Below are 21,045 nucleotides of genomic sequence, written 5' to 3'. Positions count from 1 at the left end.
TTTGGACTCGCATTTTATGATCTTTACTTTTTGATGAGCGGTTAGAGGACATATGAGGGTTCAGCAGTAGTATTTCGGATGCGAAATACTACTGCTGAACCAAAAAGCAGAGCTCAATTTTCATAGTGAGGAATCCGGAGTTTTTTTATTTTTTGCTCTTGCCCTTTCAAAATCGGATTCAGATTGCTTTTGTGAGCTGCAGTGTAGGCTGAACGAATTAGTGGTCTTTATACAAGGGAGGTTATCTGCGTTCTTTTTTATGGGCTTGGTAATTTCTTCTGTCCACATACTTTCTTTCATTTGAATGTCCTAGGTTTTAAAGTGCATGAACAGTATCTTACAAGGGATGTTGACGAATACTGTGCCTTACGAAAGGCTGAATATGTAATGGCCATTCAGAAATATTCTGCTGTGCAATGCTCCCAAAATATTATCTTAAAGTCGTTACCCCTTTAGTTTGACATATTTTTATTATTGAAAGGGCTTGAAAAACGCCAACTTTTTCTTCCTTTTTTTTGGGGGGGGGGGGCTTTGAGTGAAGTTTTTAAATACGATTATCAAAAGAGAGTTGCCTCGTATTTTTAATTACTTTCTTGGCTACTTTATTATATTCATTTTCTTTTAATTTTCTGATTAAAATATTTAAAATTTAAAAGCTTTCTTTCTTTTTAATAAAAATGCTCCACAGAGCATGTTGACGGATTAAAATATTCACTTGCTTCCCTTAAAACTATTAAACTGAAATATTGCATTCAGTGTATATAGAAAAAACTTTAACCATACAGAAGCTACATTTATCCACTTTATTACAACATGATTAACAGGACTAGTGCCGTGACGAGGGTGTGGCGTAAGAGGCGGCCGCCACGGGTGCAAAACATTAAAAATAAATAGATATAAAAGTCCGCTATTTCATATTGTATTTTTAAATTTCGGCAATACGCCGCTTTAGACACGCAAATTCTGCAACTCATTTTGATGGGGTTAATATTTAACATCTTGCATTTAGTAAAATTTCACTCGTTACATTTAAATTTTTCAAACGTTTTGTCAGTTTTAGGTTAGGGGGCGCAAGTTAGACGCTTGCACAGGCGTTTCATAACCTCGTTACTGTACTGAACAGGACAAAAGTGAATTGCGGCTGTAACTTAAAGGGAAAAGATTAAATTTTTGAATTAAAATATCGCTGCAAACTTTATTTTTCAAGTTACACTGAGCACTTGAATCATAGTCGTGATAAGGTGATTCATCACAAAAGTCGAAATAACTTAGAAGAAGCGCAAAATAACTGCTGTAAATACAACAGACTTAAAATTGAAGGTGAAAACATCGCATTGAGATATGAAGACGTGGGTTACGGTGAATGTCTATCAGAGTCCGCAGCTTTTAAGGTCTAATGTATGCTGACCAAAGTTGCCTTAAAAGAAGGCCTTCGATTTTGTTGATCTAAGCTGGACAACTTGACATTTCAGCGACTTCCTTTAATTTACGCAAGTAGCTAAATTCGACATAAAGGGTGTCCCAAAATTCACGCAAGATTTAAATTTAGCGCCAATTGTGCGGTAAAGTGTTGCCAACGAGAAAAAAAAGACAGCTGACAGTTCAGGATTATTAAAAATGGAGCGCTACACGAAAGAACAACGCATTTTCATTGTTGAGCAATATTTTAAAAATAATGAAGGTTTGGCTGCTACAGTTCGCAATTTTCGTACAAAATATGGTCGGAATAGTGATTTAACTTAATCAACTATGAAAAGATTAATTTAAAAAATCAAGGAAACTGGATCAATTAGTGATCTTATACACTCTGGCCGTCCTTCAACAAGTCGTTCAACAGAAAACATCGAGGCAGTTCGTGAGAGTGTTGCTGAGAGTCCAGGAACATCAATTCGGCACCATGGTCTTGAATTGGGCATTTCGAGAAGCTTTCTACAGCGTATTCTCACGAAAGATTTGCATCTTTATGCTTACAAAGTTCAATTGACTCAAGAATTGAAGCCTACTGACCACACACAACGAAGAGAGTTCATTGAATGGATTATGGAACAACAAGAAGTGGATGCTTATTTTTCGAACAAAATCATCTTCAGCGATGAGGCTCATTTTCATCTTGATGGCTTCGACAAAATTGTCGCATTTGGGGTTAAGAAAATCCACGAGTGATTGCTGAGAATCAAATGCATCCACAACGTGTCACTGTTTGGTGCGGATTTTGGGCTGGAGGCATCATCGGTCCATTCTTCTTCGAAAATGCGGCTGGTAAGGCAATAACAGTTAATGGTGCTCGCTATCGCGACATGATAATCCAGTTTTTTGTGCCTAAATTGCAAGATGTGGACGACATGTGGTTTCAACAAGACGGTGCCACATGCCATACAGCCCGAGAAACAATTCAATTACTGCACGAGTCATTTCAGAATTGGCCGCCCAGATCATGTGACTTAACGCCGTTGGACTTTTTTCTTTGGAGTTTTTTGAAGCCTAAGGTTTATGGCAACAAGCCCACGCCTTGAAGGAGGAAAATGAGCACTGTATCAACGAAATTCAGCCACATTTATGCAAAACAGTCATGGAAAATTTCGACAAAAGAGTGCGTATGTGCCGGCAAAGCCGTGGAGGCCATTTACCCGATATGCTATTCCATGCATAACCCTATACTGTATACTTTATGAATCAATAAGAAATTACAATTTTTAATTAGAAACCTGTGTTTTCTATCAAAATTACTTCTTGCGTGAATTTTGGGACACCCTGTACATTCTCGTGAATTGAAAAAGTACCTCATAGTTTTATGCTAGATTTATGCGCCCGCTGTTTTTCCTATATTAAAAATATGAGCTTTTAGGCGAATTTCTCATCCTAGTGGATGCCGCATACTTTCAGTCTCCTAAGAGGTGAATGAGGCTGCGACTTTTATTGTTGTGAAGGCAGCTTTTATGTCGTACTGCTTTGACCATTTCAGCCATCTTCTCGGTGGCGTTTTCATGTATGTTAAAGAAATTGCACCAGTGTAGTCTGTGCTCTCGTATATTTATCGAAACATGTCATGTCCTTTGGAAAAAAATGATTTACTTCTAGTAAATCATTTCCTGTATGTTTTGTCCTCGATTTTAATTTAATACGATAGATGTATTAAAACATTTCTCATAGTTAATATACATTGACAGTATTATTGGGAATTTCCATTTGTAAGTAGCGTGTGTATGGAGGTTCTTACCGTTTTCCTCAAAAATGTTTATCCAGCGCATTGTGCAAGGACAGCTGGTGGGCGTACAGGATGAGCTGAAAATACTACTTTGATGTTTAAGCTGTTCATCAATAGAATTAAACTTTCCTAAGCTATCGTTCTTCAGATATTTAAAGCGTTTAGATCATTACGTGTATTATATTGCCATTCCATATAAAAGGGTTGGGTGCTTGTGGAGAATGTGGGTCCTTCTCGGAACAGTTTTCTATTTTGAGAAGAGAGGACACCTTTGTGAATGTGTAATGAACAATTTGACTATTAATTAGCTTGAATGAGAGTGGAGAATAAGATATGAACACGGAGTATTGATATGTTTTCCTGAAGATCAGGAGTTTATTCTTTACATGTTTTATACGTAATTATTAGCTTTTCAATAGATATTGCGCTTCAGCTTACTGTAGGAAATTTTCTATGGGTTGGACAGTTTCAACGTTGGTAATGAGGAGGCAACACACACACACTCGTATTGGTAAAAATTTTACCTTTGATTTGTATAATTCGATATTAAATGGATTTACTTCTCCGCTCCTCCAACCTTTTATGGTACGGTGATTGTGTACTAAGGAATGAACAATATTTTGCAATTGCAAACGATATTGAAATGTAAAGATTCATATCTGGAAGCACATGACTCTCGTATCGCGCACACGACTCATATATTAATAAATGACACGTGAATTACTTAGCTTTTCGATGAAGCCATAATAATTATAGTTTATCATCGATTGCTTAAAAACTGTAATAGATAAAACTTTTACTTTTTTTATTCTAAATACGGAGCATAATCTTATTTTAGTACAGATAGGGCTATCGTATGCATTTATTCGCAAAATAAAACATCCGATTCTTTCAAATGGAAAGCACTTATTTCTCTTTATATACATTGGGTCTGTTATAGTGGATCTTCTATTCAGTGGCACCATCTATCGATAAGTGGGTAAACTAAATAAAGAACTATGCACTATTTGATGTTCTATTTTTAATTCATTCATCAGCGCTTATATAATGATACTATCATTTTCATACAAGCAAGGTTGCATAATTTATAACAAATGAATGTATTGAGCTAGTCTACTCATGTTTCCTTGCGTATGAAAATAGTCATACTTCACTGTCTGCTGATTAAAGTGGCAGGAGAGGAAAAAAAAACTCCATAAATCAAATACTGGAAATTAACATTATCTTTAACGCATAATGACATTAATAGGAATTTAGTTTTATTTTGAAATTTCCTTGTTTATGCAAGGATTAGTAAGTTACATCAACCATTATTATACTCAGAGTAGCTATAAGACTAACGCTCAGAAAAATTGTTCGTAAAATAATATTTGATAGAATATTTACAGCCCATAAATGAAGGTATGAACAAGAGATTAGAATGGAATACACGTGTTAACAGAATGGCGCAAAAAATATTTTAAAAATAGTTCAATAAAATGGAAAAGGAAAAAAAAAAAAAAAAAAAAAAAAGAAAACGCCCGACAAGCTGCCTGCATTGAAATGTTGAAGCAGCAGCAATTGCCGGTTCCTTTCATTCTTATATTAAGTACAAAATTAACTTTTTCTTATGGAAAAGATTTTTGGTACTGCCTTTCAGTTTACAAGAAGCTAAGAATTAAAATTGCAATGTTTACTGATTTGTCATAATTGAATTATGCGATTTCAGCATATATAAATCTTGATAAAAGATTAAGAGAAAGAACAAGATCGATAGACACCATAATTCGTGATAGCAACAACAAACGTAGTTTGGACGTTCAAGTCCTGGAGGCCCAAGCCCGATTTCGGCTGTGCAGCAATAGGAAAGGAGACCATCATAAAATATCTGAATCTGTTTAATGCGCTTATACCTAAATACATTTGAAGATAAGGCCAGATTACTTGGAGATAGAATAAACAATCATTTTAGATGAGTTTGACATTATGTTCAAGCAACACCTATACGATTCTCTTGGTCTGTCTGCTCGGGTTAGACTGATTTTATTGAATGAAGACTGGCAGCATAATTACAAATGCTACTTAATTAACTGGGTGTAGTAGTTGGTTGTGCAAGTTCAGTGAATCACTATTCAAGATGCACCCTTGTGTTGACTTCCTCATATCATTGTGAATTCCTGAAGGAAAACTTATTTGAAATGGTTTTCTCATTTGATCGAAAGAAGAGCTTGAATGTATATATTTTGACTTTAATCATAAATGGTTTAATAATAAAAAAATCTGTCGCACAAGTAGCAAAGTAAACATTGCTTACTGTAACCTGTCAATAAGTTTTTTGTTATGTCTCAGAGGATGGTTGATGTTCTTCGTATGCTGAATAATTCTGCACGAACCTACCCCCCCCCCCCCCGTTTACAAATGTGAACACGAGATCGCTCATTGATTTTTGGAAATGTAAACACTTGCTGAATATCAACGACATTTTACAAATTGAAGAAATGTATACGGAAGTGCCTTTAGGTCATCTTACAGATCACATTTATCTACAATTTGCCATTTCTCTTAGATGATGTAGTTTTAGCTGTGTTGCTAAATGTTTTCGGTTGTGTTGGTACATAAAAATAGCCACTCGTGTGTCTAGATATAATTACTTTTAATTTTTTCCCTTGCAATGAATGGGCTGGTATTCCAAAAACAAAAAAAAAAGTTGAAGCACAACGGGCAGTGGCTGGAAGAGCACAGTGCATTAACTAAAACAAGTTATTTTGTGCTGATGACGATTATCAATTCATGTTTACATTCCGAACCTGAATTATAAACTGTTATATAAACACTTGACCAGATAAGTGTTTGGTTCTTCGCCTTTTCCTTGAAATCGCGATACCCGTTTTGCTAAATAAAAATCAAATATTCGTCTCTGTAACCGCTCATTATGAGACCCACATTTAGTTTTGGCTCAAAACGACTTTTATTGGTACAAGTTATGTAGAATTATAGAAACATACTAACATAATGTTTTATTAGCTGCAGAGTACACCCCTTTAGTAGGAATCTCATCTAGGATGGAAAGAAACTTCAAAGGGGCATTTTAGCTGACTTCGCCAGTCTCATACTACATGATCGATTTTTCCCTCCTGCCAAACCAACCCCCCAGAAGAACGCACGTACAGAATATTGTAAACTTACTGAAGTGAAACCCATCCCGTGCTACTACAGCAGAAAAAATCATCCATTGGTTTGTTAAAATATGACGTAACTTTTGATCGACAACCCAAATCAGGCTCGATACGGATAATTTCAGTCGAAGGTCTTGTAATTTTTTCTTCCCTTATTTTTAATATATTAGTTAATTTTGTGCTGGCTTTTAAGCTGCAAACCGCTAATGATTCAACTATTTGTTTAGCGCTGTTCACATACACGTGCATTTCTCACGAATTGAAACGAGAAATTCGTAAGTGCGCCCTCCAGTTGCTGAGGAGACATGTCAAGTGGGTTCCCGCCTGATGTACAAATGGAAGCAGGACACAGCCCTACTGGCATGAAAATGTTAACTTCACGAATTACTGATGCTAAAAAGTTAGATTAATCGGGTAATATTTAAAATAACAACATTCAACTGCTAATTTAAGCTTGTGGCTACACAGCCACGAGACTCGTCAAGATCCCAGAGGTTTATTCAAACAAGGAACCATATTTTGCGAAATAAATTAGTCAAGAATAAAATCATTACCACATGCATTAAAATGTTTTTGATTTACCAGAAAATATATAAAAGATTTTTGCTCCATTCACCGTATTGCAATCCTTACAACAAATTATTCGGGGACTTGGTCAGAACTGGTTGAAATATACGGATGATCTCATCGAAAAGTGTTCTTGCTGATTTGTAGTAATTTTTCTTAAGATTTCTCATATAATCTTAACAATCGCACAGTAATAATTATTCACAGATCGCCCAACTATCCCACGCATTAATTTCGTATACAACAGACTGCAGTACAGCTCACGTGGGTCGACTTAGCTTTCTGCATCTTGCTTACCTATTCAAATGTCATTTGCGTTTCCTTTGGGCTTATCGAATGCCGCATTTTTTCTCTATGCATTCTTCATTACACCGTTCGTTTCTCTACAGAACCGAGAAATTACTTATTGTTCAACTAAACAAAGTTGCTTTATTACGATCCTCGTTGTGTCCACAGACTCGTAAATGAATTAACACCTCTGCAAACAGCGAGTGAAGTAAACTCATTTACGAAATGACGCCTTTTGCAAACCTGAATTGATTTGGAGATGATTAATGTTCCTTTAGACTACCCCACATGAAGGTTGATTCTTTTCATATTGTAAGACACATACTTATATATGCTCTGTTGGGGGGGAGGGGAGATTGCTTTCCGTCTCAATTATTCATTGCAGATTTGTAATTAAATTCAGCAGAAAATAGTTTTGGGGGATGTTCTCGTTAGGATGTCATAATCAATAAACTGAAAGTCCTGACGGATATAAATTAGGAGTAATTTCCGAGATTTATTGAGCCACTCAACAGAAGGGACATCATTAAGGAAGGAATGCCAGCGGCACCAGTACATGATACGCTTCTATATATTGTATATATATATTTTTTTTCTTTACTAAAAATGCTAACTTCTATCATCGTTTGCATGCTATAATTTTCATTGGCAATGAATTCCTTTTACAGTTCACCGAAACACTTATCTTGCGAAATATTATTTTAATAAATATTTTACCTAAAATGTAGACAACCCGACTAATGGTTATTGAGAATTTCAATATAGCAATTTTCTTCTCTTCTTAAATGTTATGCTGTAATGTATACGAATATGCTTCCCAAGGTGGGATTGGCTGAACTTTTATTGATTGTCGTCAGAACATGAGAATTGCTCGTGTTCTATATTCTTCAACAGTAACGCACTCAGGATTGAATCTTTGGGGGGGGGGGGGGGATGCCCGAGTTGAGAATACACACTACGCATTGCATACGACCTATGAATGAGCATCTGCAATGATCGCTAATTCATAAGTAGGATAGAAATTGAAGACACGACACAACATAAATAAAACAATGAATTTTAATTAGGAAAAGAGTTTTGGAAAATTTTCTATTTTTTTCCCTTTCGGGAACAGGCCCCTTTCCCCCCCCCCCACTCTGGGTGCGCCGCTGTTCTTCAAAATATGAAATTCGTTTACAAAATTCCATTGGCCTGATAACTGATTCTCTTAAAGTCTAACAATTTACTTCAGTCAATTTTTTTAGAGAATCTTAATACGTTTCTTATCATTCAGAATAAAGTTTCAGCTCTTAAACTGGGTCAGGGCAGTGTTCTTTAGTTATTTGTTTTCTCTCGGACAATTCGTCCCTATTTTGAACCATGTTTACTTTCGTCCTCTTTCCCGAGAAAACGAAGGATTTTTCTTCACAAATTATATGTTAAGTAACTACAGAATAACCCAAAGAAATTAAAATATTTTGATCTAACAGCAACAAAGAAAAAATTCCACTTCTCTCAATGCTTTGTCTTTTCTACCGAAGTGATTAGCCTTCACGTGCAATATTTAATATTTTTCAATCAACGTCGTAACAAATTTAGAACGTTTTTGTCCTTTCAGCAAAATGTCGTATTTTTGATGAATTTTCGTGTGATCATTTCAAACTTTTTGAATCTTAATGGAAGTGGAATAAAAACGTTAAATGCAGACAAACAATTTTGATAATTATTTTCGTTCGTAAGCAGCTAATACTCAGCAAGAATAGGGGAACGTCTCCTTCCTTGGAGTTTGTTTTTTCATATAAGTTGTCATGCCCTCAAGGAAACTCGCTCGGCGGTTATTGAGAAGAAGTCCTGAGGTGTATATTCGAAATCAGAATGCCAAAATACATGAAAAATCAATAGGATTCATACAAGAACGAAATATATAGTTTTACTGAATACATAGTTTATAATCAAAATAACTCAGGAATTTTATACTGAATTGTATGAAGACAAAGACATCCAAGAATCCTCTATGGATAACTCGAGTGAGGAAGAACACGATGCCCTGAGATCTTACAAAGTGAAGTGGAAATGGCACTGCAGGAAATGAAGAATGGAAAGGCCCCGGGAAAAGATGGAATTATGGTAGACTTCTTAAAACTAGGAGGAAGCCCTGTCATCAAGCAGCTGACTAAACTCTTCAATAAATGCCTAAAACAGAGAAAAATTCCAAAAAATTGGAACAATTCACTTCTAATATTAATTTTTAAAAAGGGCAATAAGGAAGAAATTAAAAACTACAGACCTATAAGCCTACTCCCCACCATATATAAAGTTTTCATAAAAATTATGAATAATAGAATAAGTTTGAAGTAGAGGGAATGCAATCCTGTGAACAAGTTGGATTTAGAAAGAATTACAATACTTTGGACCATATTCACACAGCTCATTGAAAAATCAATTGAATACAATAAACCCTTATGTCTGGCCTATATGGACTATGAAAAAGCATTTGATTCAGTTAAAACATCTGCAACATTAAAAGCACTTGAAACTCAGGGAACTGAGAAACCATATATTGAAATACTAAAACATATTTACAATAATGCAACTTCTGTAATTAAATTATAAAAACAGTGAAAAGTTCCCAATACAAAAAGGCATCTGGCAAGGCGACACCATATCTCCCAAATTATTTACAGCTGCACTAGAGGAAATCTTTAGAAGCCTTGACTGGGAAACAAAAGGAATAAACATAAATGGAGAAAGGCTGCATCAGCTGAAATTTGCAAATGATATTGTCCTGATAGCAGATAATCTTGAAGATCTGGAAGAAAGACTAAATCAGCTAAATGAAGCCTCCACCATACTTAGAGAAAAAACAAAAATAATGATGAATAAATACATAAACCACAGAACTGTCAAAGTTGAAAACCATGAAATAGAACAAGTTACTTCAAATGTATATTTGGGCCAATTGTTATCCTTTGAGGAGTGCCAAAGAAAAGAGATTGAACGAAGAATTCACCTTGGATGAATGGCTTATGGGAAAGTGAGAGACATATTCAGAAGTGACATCCCTATCAGTCTAAAAAGGAAAGTTTTCGACCAGTGCATACTTCCTGTCCTAACATATGGACGAGAAACATGGACTTCAACAGAAGCCCTAAACAAAAAGCTGAGAACAACACAACATCGCATGGAAAGAAGTATGCTAAAAATAACATTAAGAGATAGGAAGACAAATACCTGGATAAGATCTCAAACAGATGTCATGGATATTGTAAAATACATTAAACAGGCTAAGTGGAGATGGGCTGGCCATATTGCCAGATGCAGTGACGGGAGATGGACTAGAAAACAACAGAGTGGAGACCAATGGATGTAGAAAGAGGAAGACCGAGAAGGCTGGGAGAGGCAGAAAACCGAGTGATCTGGAAAATCGTGGGGAAGACCTTCGTCCAGCAGTGGACAGAACCAAAAGGTTGAAGAAGAACTGAGATTGCATTTCACACTTTACGTTTCTCATCTGTTGCGTTCTTAAATTGTCTTCTTTTCGGCCATATTGCAGTTTCTCTTTGTTAATAAGCCATGCGAAAGCAGCATTTTACAGAGGTCTTCTAAAGACTACCGGCAGTCGATTGTAATTAAGACTGAAGCATCTAAAAGGATATTCTATCTGCAAAGTAGAGTGGGTTACTCTTTCCGATTTGGCCCAAGGGCTGCTGATGCACAACGTCTTTTCCAAGCAAGCTAGTCTCACTTTGTGCCATTTCCATAACAGCTGCTCAGGCACTCAAGGTAACGCGCGTTTAAAAGAAAAAAAATGTACCAGGTACATAATGCGTGCCCTGCCGCATATTTAAAAGTTTTCAAAGCTACGTTACGTCTGGTATCTGATGTCTCCTCGAAGTCGAAGATGGCTTTCATAAATGCTCAGAATACAACTGAATATTAAAATGATCAGTGAGAGCAATTGGTCATTAATGCTTCTCATTTTTCACTTATAAAGTTATATATACAGCAATTGTAAATATTAACTTGGTGGGTCCCTGGAGTAACATATAACGACAATTGAAATGAGATGCAGATCCACAAATCTCTCCGATGTTACAGCTGTAGATGGATTGCTGTTTTGGATTAATGATAGTTGAATCTTCATGCTGATATACATTCACTACGAATATTAGGGCTTTTATTTTGAATCACACGTCAAATATTCCTTAGTGAGATTTATTTATTGTAATGCATATGCAGGCACTAAACGAAATTGTGTTAGTCTTCATGTGGTACCTTAAATGAACTCGTAGTGTTGAGCATTTAATAACATGTGCATATCAGCTAGCACACCCTTCAGACATTATCTATTCTATGCTATAAAATGATAAGCTGAAATTGGAAACGGATGTAGGCTGCAACGTTTTTGTCAAGTTATTTGAAACGTTTTGAAACTCAGGGGCTACCCTGAGTGCCGAGTCTTCAAAATTCGAGTCATCAGATTTCAAGGAGAACCGGCCTACCAGTCCAGAACACGGGGAGTTGGGCGCGGTAGGCGTCAGAGACCCCTACTTTATATATAAAGTTAAAGATTATGCCATATTTTCTTTTCAACCATTCCCATTTTACATTTTCACCATTCCATTGGTGTCTAGACTTCGACACCCAATGTGCTGGGTGTCGTATCAGTATCGGGCCCGTATTTTTTTTTTTTTTACTCAAATAGATGTTTATTGTTATGAGCTATGTATAATATGCATCACCAAAATTACGCATATTCCACTGTCTAGCTTTGTATATGCATTTTATTTTTAATACTTGACTTATAGAGGCTCTGCATTACAATAAAATGTGCCTTTTTTGTTTTCAGGTGCAGCGTGATGGAATTTATTGCAAAACATCAACTTGGATCGTCTTATTCGCTGGTATATTAGCCCAGTGACTCACTTCGATGATTCCTTTGGCCGGATACGCGAGTTTGAATTCAATCTGGGATGCAAAGAACCTCCAGAAGGACTTTTCGTCGAAAGGTGATTGGCTGACTCTCATACGGAATGACTGGAGTTATTTCCTCCTTTCAAACCATCCTGAAGAACACATGCAGTTGACCTGCATTGGCCTTAGCTGCCGTAATTTAAAACTGCATGGAAAGCAGTTTCATTTCAAATTAAATCACTTACTATTACTTCTTGTCAGATCTTTGCAGATGAAAATTTCCCTATTTCGGTTACCGCCTTCAGGAATCTAATTGGCCACCCCGTGTCGAGGTGGATAAATGACAACGAATTATCTAAAGGATTCGACAGGAACTGTTTCGCATTTTTGCTCATTTGTACAACACATTGTACCACAGCGAAAAATTTTCTTGGTTCTAAAGCAGCTTTTCCATATAAACATATCAGAAATTCTGTAACTGAAATGCACACAATGGACGGCTGTTGCGATCATTCGCGACGGCCTTCTGTAGTTCGTGTACCAATTCAAATGCGTTTGATGTTTCCTTGTGGATTAAACGAATGCTGCATTCCCTTCCCCACCTATTATTCTAGTTCGCTGTATTGCTCATTCATTTCTCTCCCGAGAACAGAGTGATTAGCCTGTCCAACCCTATAAAGTTACGACGCATCCTTTACGATCGTCATCACTTCAGATCTTCTAAAGAAAGCAACATTTAAGCAAATGTCAAAGAGAGATAATGAACGAAACTGAATTACAAAATAACGTCTTTCTCAATGATGTGAATTTATTTTGATCTTATTAATGTCACTTTAAGCTACGCCGCATGAAGGGTGACTCTTTCCAAACTGTAAAGTGCATACTTGTAACCTGTGCTTACGACCTTCAGTTTTGGAAAACTCCAGGGGGATGCTTTCCCTCTCGACTGCTCATGGCAAACGGATCTGTAATTAAATTTGGTGGAAATTAGTTTTGGGGTGTTGAATATTGGAAATGTTTCCCGTTAGGACGTCATAATCAATAAACTAAAAGCCCTCAAGCCTGATGAATTTCCAAGATTTAGGAAGCCACCGGACGCAGCAGGGGAGAGAAAATATATACAGGGAGGTATGGAAGATGATGGTAAATCTAAAACAAGTTATTTGTTTATATTTTCATAATTCACCGAAGCACTTCTCTTGTGAAAGTTTTAATACGTTCATTAAAATGATCTAACATTGAGAAACAGATCACATGATTAATCAGGTGGTCATCGCGGCTCCCAAGATCTGTAATGTGATTGGCGGAACTTACACTGATTGTCGTCAGGAGGACAGAACAGAAGAATTGCTCCTATTAAGATCTGTATTTTATAAGTTGACTGCAAATTACTTTTCAAAATATGGGGATTCGTTTAGAAAGTCCCAGTGTCCAGATAACTGGTATACTCTTAAGTAATCCTACCACTCATTTCTGTTTTATATTTTATGAAACACGATATTTACTCCTGTCATTAAAAACATTGAAGCTCAATACTTTTGCCAGTTTTTAGAATCTCCGTTACTTTCTGAGTCATTTTAGTCTCAAGGAACTGCTCTTTTCATCGATTTTTTTCCCTTTTGTATTCCACACATGAAAGGTGGTTGTAAACGTATAGTACATAAGTACCTGCGGGTGACCTTTTTAAATTAATTTTATTATTCATTTTTTTATCTGGTCCGGAAACACTAAACTGTTCCGAGCCATTTCCGCCTTTCAGTAAAGCGAAGAAATGGTCTCATACCCGCTGCTGAAATTCATCTCCCACCTAAAGACAGTCACAAACATCCATGCATGCAGCGAGATTCGAACCCGAAAGCTGTTGGTCTGAAAGCGAGTACACTAACCTTTTTCGATTAATTTGCAGTTCAATCAATTCTGTTCAGTGATTTTTTTTTTTTTGTATACCATATTCTAAAGCTCCATTAAGGTAATCGTCTGACACTGATTTGCAGTTCTGTTGAGTGACTGAACAGATTCTCTTCATTTTGGATCTTAGGCCAAGTGGCTTGTTCCGGTCTCATGCCATCGCTTTCTTGGTCTTCTACTCCTTTTTCCATCTGTATAGTATTTTTGGGAGTCTGCTATTGTCCATTCTATTTAGATGTTCTAATCATTTTCGTTTATTTATAGAGCAGTTAACTGATTTTATATTCAGGGATTGTAAAATTTCTTCGTCTGTTTTATGGTCCCACTTGATGCATCCAGCTATTTGAATCCGTTTTTCACGATCCATCTTTCACATATATAATATGATAACGTTCTGGCTAAACCGACTTCATGTAATCTGATTCTAGTGTGTTTTTTTTATAAGGATAGCTTCAAGATACTGTTTAGTATTTTTGTCTTTACTTTACAATATCAAATTTTGTTAATGTCTGTATTGTTTTCATCTTCATATATAAAAAATCACATCACAGGTATTTTTAAGTATTTACTTGTTCTGATATTTTTTTGCATCTATCACTGTTTTACCTTATTGGGTTTTCTGCTTTGGAGCCATTAATTTTGCTATTTTCATATTATATATTGTTCTGAAATTGTATTTAACGATCTCTGTAGATCATCTACAGGGATATCTATCTTAATTTATATATCAAATGAGTTATGTTGTTTCCAGATTGTTATCATTATAATAGTGATAGGGTACATCCTGGGCGTACTCCTCTTGATGTCTTTCCATTCTGACTGTTATTTTATTTCCTGAATGAGTTAATATTTTAACTAAATTCTCAAAGACTTTTTCATAATCAAAGAGGCCACTTGTGTTTCTTTTTGAAATTCTCTTCGAATTTCAATTAATATTTTTAGAGTGAAAATTGAGTCTTTGCAGCTTTGCCATTTTCTGTTATTCTAGTAGTTTGGCCTCAGCAATACTGTTTAGTTTCCCTTCCAATATTCCTGTATGTATTTTGTACCCTGCATTGCAGTCATCTTTACTTCGTTTTTTATAAATTGGGATAACCCCATGAGTTTGGAGTTTTTTTCCCCAGAAATCTCTCGTTAAAATTGTCATCTGCATGTTTAAACAGTTCCATGTTTATATATGGTCTTCTGCTGATGTTTTCCTATTTTTTTTTCTTATTTATTGTAAGTGTTAGTTCTGACATAGTAATATTTTCTGTTTGATCATTCTTTGTTGTATTCAATTTTAATTCTATATTATCAACAGTCTCCAGAGATTTTGAAAATAAGTTACTCATTTTTCAAAATCTATCATTTTATCATCTTTGATCATGTATTTTGTAGGTTCCTGTTTGTAGCTTAGTTATCTTTTCCAGTTCAGTTGCCAAATCTTTCCATCTCTCTCTCTCCATGTATTTTCCTTATTTCTCTTTTTTGCATTTGCCCTGTTTCTTGATACTCGATTTTTGCGTCTTGGAATTTAACCATTTTGATAACTTTTTATCTTTTCCGTTTCTTTGTTCTAGTTTCGTAGTACACTTTTTATTCCTAAGCTTTCTGTTGCTGATAATGTAGTCAATAACTGAATTACATCGTCTTGATGACCATGTGTATTTATGTATAAATACCGAGTTCATTAGTCTCATTACATTACATTATATATTATTATAAATAACAAAATCTCGCAGTTTATGTCTATTTTGATTTCCCGTATCTAAACCAAATCCCCCTATGCTACCTATTCTAGCATTTAAATCCCCTGCTAGTTAATAAATAGTCTGTTTTTTTTTAATCTATTACTTTCTACAGTGCTTTTAAAAGGTTTCGCTGTTCCCCTCTTCTGGTGCATATGCCTCGATTATTGTTTTGTGACCTCTTAATGTTCTGAGTCTAATTTCTATTAGGCTTTCAGTCCAGTAGTTATGCAATACAATATTGTTCGTAGATTTGTGTATCGTTATTCCTGTTTTTGCTCTTCCATTTTTTACTCCGTTATCGATACTTTGTTTCTTTGCTTCTGTTACTAGAGATTGCGCTTTACATACTACTCGAAACTCATTTCAAGTGGGTGCTTGCTGAGGTTTGTTTTCCTCTATGTCCAGTTCTTTCGAGCTCTCCTTTTACTCTTCTCTCCTTTATGGATTCCAATCCCATTAATTAACTTTGTCCTTTACAGGTTTTTTTAGTGCATGCCCTATCGATGTCGTACATTATTGGATTTTTTTTCTGGCCGTTTTATTTTATTTGTATAATTCTTCTTAAACATTTACAAAGCTTTGTGCGTTTTTCCAAAATTGCTTTTGTCCATGTTTCTGTTACATGCATAGAGTAGAACTAATTTGATATTTATATTAAATAACCTGAGTGTTTTTAAGCCTGTTTGCTTTGATCTCCCTACTTTCCCTAACATATTAAAATTATCCGTACTCTCTCTGTATCCGAGATTTTATATCATCCTCTTCTTCGCCCTGTTTATTGATCCTAGGTAATCAAATTTCTCCACTGTTTCTAGAATTTGACCACTCGGTACTTGTCTTTTTAATCCAACAATCAACGCGTCTTCACGTATTGTTGTATATCTGCAAAATCCAGGTCATGTAGATGTTAATTTCAAACTTTTTCTTAAAAGGTCTTGATTGTGTATTTTTCATAATTTTTTAACTATGTTGATAATTTTATCTGGCATACCATAATATGACATTATTTTTAACTTCCATATTACTTCTCTGTCAAGGTTTTCGAAATCAACAAATTTGATTTAAATTTTGACTGCCATTCTATTATTATTCTTTGTGTTGCTGTTTGGTCTATATATGGCCTGTTGGCTCTAAATCCCACTTGTCCTCATCTTTTCATCTATTTTGTTTAATAATGATATTCCTCTCCAATTGTTGCAATCAGTTAAATCTCTATTTTGATCAGTATCCCGATATGCTAGTCATCCACATTTGGTTAAGAAATGGACAGAGAATATTCACCCTTAAATCCAAATCTTTTAATAGTTCATTTGGTATATACCATTTTTACATTCTTTTAGTGCTTTTTTTAATATCTCTCTGGTGTCTATATTTTATATTATTTCTTTGTCTTTAATATTTTTTTGCTTTTCTTGCCTGTCAATGTTCTAGTAATGTTGTCTATAAAATTTTAGTCATCTCTATTAGCTGCAATTTCTGCCTCATTTAGGTTTTTAATCAACTTTCATCGTTTCTTAATCTATGTAATTCTTATCATGTACTATTATTTTTTCTTTCTTCAATTTTGAGTTGTGTTTGTGTGAAAGCATCCATTCCTTCTATGCACTCCTAGTATTTTCTGCGACTTCATCGTGTATGTTTTAATACCCGTCCATATTTCTTCAAAGCTCTTGAATTTCTCATGTTCGTTTTGTGTGATCTGAGAAAGAACTTTAAAAATAGATATAAACTCTACTGCCTACTTTCTTTCAGTTCGTTTATGTTATACATTCTACTTTTGCCCTTTACTTTCTTTAATCTTATTTTAATTTCTCCCATTACTAAAAGTGGTCTGCATAAGCATCTGCTCCTCTCATTGATCCCACTTCAAATGAGATCGTCTCCATTTTCTTTGGATAATTATGTGGTCAATTTGATTGTACGTTTTTCGGTCTGGTGCTCTGCATATTACTTTATAAATATTTATATGCTAAAAGATGGATCCTCTAACTAATCAATTCGCCATGCATTAGTCCAGTAACATCTTTCACTTATATTTCCCATTATCATTTCTCTGCCTGTACGAGCATTTCCTATTTCAGCATTTAGATCCATTATTACTATGATTATACCGCTAGGATTTGTCATCTATTGTTTTTTGTAATGGTCATAAAAAAATCCATATTTTACTTTTTCTTCTGCATCATTAGTTCGTTTATTTACAATTATTCGTATAATTGTAATTTTATGGAGTTTTGATTTAAACTTTGCTCTTACCAACGAATATTTTTGAATCTATCATGTACAATGTCTGTCTTTGTCAGGCCTGTCTTAGACCGTCCTGACTTTAGTCTCATGTTGCCGGGATCGTTTACTAAATCTTTGCACAGTTACATTATCCCTCTATAATTACCACACGCTCTTCTTGAACCTCATTTAGTGTTGCGGTATATTATTTCCAGGGTTCAACCATCAAATATTACGTTTCTCTAAATCAGTTAAAGACGTTAACCATCTCAATATTTAACTACAAGAAGCTCTGATCAGTTGTTCATTTTTAAAAAATATTTGGTTGCTTATTACTTCGCTTAATTAATTTGTATAAATTTTTCTTGTTCCCATTAATCTTTCAACTTACTTCGGAATTCAACCCAGCTTTTCATCATTATTTTTCACGGCGTTTTCGAAAGCAATTCCATTATTTTATCTTGTTTTCATAAACTTCCGAAAAGCTTTTTTTTAAAACTGTTATTCGGAGCAGCGTATTTCTTTTCCCTTTCTTCTACACACGCTTTTGCCGTTTTTTTGTCTCTTGCTATTAACATGTTTACATTTTGAATTTTCCCCCATTCTTTGTTGTCTGTTTCAACAAGCACAAATTTAGTCTTTTGTGCATTAGCACATCTATTTTCCATACGCAATTTAAATAGCTAAAAGCCTAATCTTCTTCTAACGAGACAGATGCTGCCCACGTCTGCATTTACAGCAAGTGTCATCTTTCTATAAATTATTCATTCGATAAAGAAACAAAAAAAGATTTTTTTTGCCAGTTTTTAAAGAACTTCACTTCAGAATAAATCAATTGCTTGCGCGCTAATTTAAAGAAGTTATTGACATTTTATTAGCAATTAACAGCGATTCAAGCAGTTTAAAGAGTTGGATTACATTTTGGATAGAAATCCGTACTTGATAAATGAGTGTTTTCACAGCAGAATTATGGATTTTTTTTTATAACCATAGTATATTTAAAAACGTTTATGGTAATGAAATAGCGCCTCCCTATTGCAGCCACTCTCCCCGCTGTTTTAATATTTTATTTTACATCCGTGAAACTAACTGCGTACTTTTGACTAGAATAGAAGATTGTAGGGAATACCAATTATATATATCGGAAACCATAGCGCTTCTAGGAAAGGTCGCCGGCGACATCATATTTGGTATACTGAGAATTAAGCAACAGAAAAACAGGCTGAAAATTGTAAATTTGTAGCATCGATAAAGTCCAGTTGACTGTTGCAATCCGCCAAAACACTGATAAAATCATTGAACATTCCACGAATCAGAATGGAGTATGGTATAGAACAGTGCTTCCCAAACTTCTTCTGGATGTGATGTCAGGGCCCCCTTTGGAAATATTAAAATATTACAAGCACCCCCCTCGAAAAAAAATCGCAATATACACATATTATTATAATAGTTATTGTATTTATCATCATCATCATACGTATCAAGGATTTAGGCCTAGCATGGCCTGTTCCGGCCTTAGAAGTCATCGTTGAATCGTTTAAGAGGACGTCCTGGTTTTCTTTTCCCTAATGGCTTGTACTTTAAGGCTTGTTTTGGTAATCTTTCTGTTTTCATTCTTTGAACGTGTTCCATCCATCTATGTTTATATTTTTTAATTTTTTCTATTACTGGTTCTTGGTTTAATTCTTTCATAATATCTTTGTTTCTTTTGTGATCAAATAGGGTATACTTTGCAGTTTTTCTCATGAACTTCATTTCTGCTGTCGATAATCTTTGTTTGTCTTTTTGTTTTATTGTCCAGATTTCGCTTCCATACATTAAGACCGGTAGGACTAATGTATTGTATACTTTTAGCCTGGTTTGTTTTTGAACTAGGTTTGGTTTAAATATAGAGTTAATTACTCCTGTTATTTTTAAATATTTTGCAATTTTTATGTTTATATCTTTTTCATTCTCATAAGTGATCATACATCCTAGGTAGTTAAATGAATTCACCTGTTCTAAGATCTTGTTATCTAATATTATTTTAGTTCTTGCTGGATCTTGTCCTTTAAAGGCCATAGTTTTTGATTTTTCCGTTGATATTATCATACCATAATCTTTGGATATCTCATTTAGATTTAAAATAGCTTTCTGTAAGTTATCTTCAGAATTTGTAATTATTATTTGGTCGTCTGCAAAGAGGAGAGTGTTTAAGTTAACTGTAGATGAAAGTTTAATTCCTTGATGTAAATTTTTACTCCATTTTATTATTATTTCATTTAAGTAGATATTAAAAAGAGTTGCTGAGAGGGGACATCCCTGTCGGACCCCTTGGTTTTTCTCTCTTGTATATGATAGCTCTTGATTTAATCTTCTTTGTATTTGATTATTTTCATATATACCTGTGACAGCTTTTAGGATATTATTTTGTATTTGTCTTTCTTTTAATATGTTAAATAATATGTTTCTTTTAACTTTGTCAAATGCTTTTTCAAAGCCAATAAATGCAATATGTGTTTCTAAATTATATTCTCTTCTTTTCTCTATTATTAATTTTAGGCAGAAGGCCGGGTCTATACATGATCGTCCTTTTCTAAATCCATTTTGTACCTCTAGAATAAAGTTTTCGGAATATTTCATTAGTTTGTTATTTAAGATTCTGCTGTATATTTTGTAACATGAATTTAGTATACTGATACCTCTATAGTTTTTAGGGTCATCTCTATTACCTTTCTTAAAGATAGGAATCACAATTCCTTTTTTCCATTCTATTGGAGGGGATACCAGTTGAGTAAATTTTATTTAAAAATAATAAGAGTCTTCCTTTGAATCTTGTTCCTGCGTATTTATATAGTTCTAAACCTAGCTTATCTTCTTCAGGTGATTTTCCATTTCTTGTTTCTTTCAGGCTGATTTCTAATTCTTCTTCAGTTATTTCCTTTTCATTTTCGTTAATTGTTTGCCAGTTGTCTTTTTAAAAATATTTGTCTGTCCACAGTTCTGTGTAGTAATTTAGAAATTCTTCTAATTTCAATTCAGTGTTTAATTTTATGTTTTCTTTGGTATCTGCATTTAGGTGTTTCAAAAT

The 21,045-nt window shown here is 34.7% G+C and overlaps 1 protein-coding gene across 2 annotated transcripts in view; it reads left to right on the top strand.

The window, feature by feature from the left end:
* The window catches only part of LOC150096498 (guanylate cyclase 32E-like), a 644,496-nt gene that overhangs the window by 344,342 nt on the left and 279,109 nt on the right, over nucleotides 1-21,045 (top strand). Inside the window, exon 1 of one of the 2 annotated variants that reach the window (XM_090407814.1) lies at nucleotides 12,911-13,251. The exons of the other annotated variant lie outside the window; for it this stretch is intronic. The gene's annotated coding sequence lies outside the window, so the exon portion shown is untranslated. Of the gene's footprint in view, nucleotides 1-12,910; nucleotides 13,252-21,045 lie in introns of those variants that run through there. 2 annotated transcript variants of the gene reach the window in all.

This window comes from Typopeltis vanoorti, chromosome 18 (assembly GCF_054136105.1).
Source record: "Typopeltis vanoorti isolate ZY-2024b chromosome 18, IOZ_Tvanoo_1.0, whole genome shotgun sequence".
Lineage (NCBI taxonomy): Eukaryota > Metazoa > Arthropoda > Arachnida > Uropygi > Thelyphonidae > Typopeltis > Typopeltis vanoorti.
The sequence above is the reverse complement of the archived record's forward strand: the minus strand, read 5'-3'. Positions and strand labels throughout refer to the sequence as shown.